The following is a 1271-nucleotide window of genomic DNA, read 5'->3' as shown; positions in this document are numbered from 1 at the left end:
TTTTACAATCCCCATAGTAGTAACTCTTGTTTGGACCTTGGTATAGTTATTTTAAAAAACAAAACAAAAACAAAACATAAATAAAATAATTCTCTTGTGAGGAAACCTACAGAGACATTTAAAACAGGATAGGTCTCTGAGTATTGATCGCAATGATCTCTTTATTGTTCTCCTCTCTCTCTCTCTCTCTCTCTCCTCTCTCTCTCTCTCACACACACACACACACACACACACACACACACACTCATCCCCAGGATAGTGATTCTCAACCTTGGTAGCACAGATGCAACATCTTGAGAACAACATCTCCTAAAACCGATTTCTGGGCCCCACACACTGACATTTTGGGTTAACTGTCCTGGTGAGGAGATCCAGGTGTCAAAAAATGTTTAGAGTCTATGGCCATGCCACCCTTAATGTGCCCGATCCCATCTGATCTCAGAAGCTAAGCAGGGTCAGGCCTGGTTAATACTTGGATGGGAGACCACTGAGGAAGACCAGGTGCTATAGGCATAAAAAATAAAAAATAAGGGATTGTAAGGTGACAAGGTCCTTGCAATCTGTGAGGTCAACCAAGGGTCGCCTTGCCTAAAATAAAATAAAAAATAATAAAATAAAAATGCAATGAGAAAAAGGGGAGGAATAACAGAAACTCCTAGAACAGTGGAACAATTTCAAAAGGTGTAATATATGTGTAATTGAAATAACAGAAGAAGGAAAAACAAGGAAATATTTGAAGTATAATGACCAAGAACTTTCCAAAATTAAATAAACTATATTAAAAAAATATTTAGGTTATTGTAATGCACAACCAGAACTGAAAACCAGTATCCTAGGCCCATATTCTCTCCCTGAGCTCACACAGAGTCTGAAACGAAAATTCCATAGAAGCCATTGACCTAAGAGCAAAATAAATGAAAAAGGACTGGCTTTAGAGCCAGCTTTCTTAGTGAGATGAAAGACTGAGGCTGGGGATAAGGAGAAGAGGAAAAGGGTCTAAGCAGTACAGGACCTTCCCAAAGTGGGAAGGAAAAGGAGAAATTCCGTTACAGAGAAACCAAGGGAGTGGTAGAGAGTCTTTCAAAGCCAGAGTGGCCTCCAGCAAGGACACTTCCCTCCTGTCACCTCAGTTCATCAGCTGGAGTCAACCTGGCCACCAAGGTTGACTAAAGCCTATAGGCCCTCCAGAGAGCAGGAAGAGGACCGAAACACCCTGTGTCATAGCGTGGGCATGAGGGAGAGCCTCCTTCTGACTTCAAAGAAAAACCAGA

At 41.4% G+C, this 1271-nt stretch overlaps 1 pseudogene; it reads left to right on the top strand.

Annotated features, from left to right (window-relative positions):
- Window positions 1-394: 394 nt before the first annotated feature.
- On the top strand, window positions 395-513 carry LOC120581689 (uncharacterized; annotated as a pseudogene).
- The last annotated feature ends 758 nt before the right edge of the window (window positions 514-1271 follow it).

Source organism: Pteropus medius, unplaced genomic scaffold (genome assembly GCF_902729225.1).
Source record: "Pteropus medius unplaced genomic scaffold, Ma_sr-lr_union100, whole genome shotgun sequence".
In the NCBI taxonomy this organism is placed as follows: Eukaryota; Metazoa; Chordata; class Mammalia; order Chiroptera; family Pteropodidae; genus Pteropus; species Pteropus medius.
Note: the sequence above shows the minus strand (reverse complement) of the source record. Positions and strands in the feature narration are given on the sequence as shown.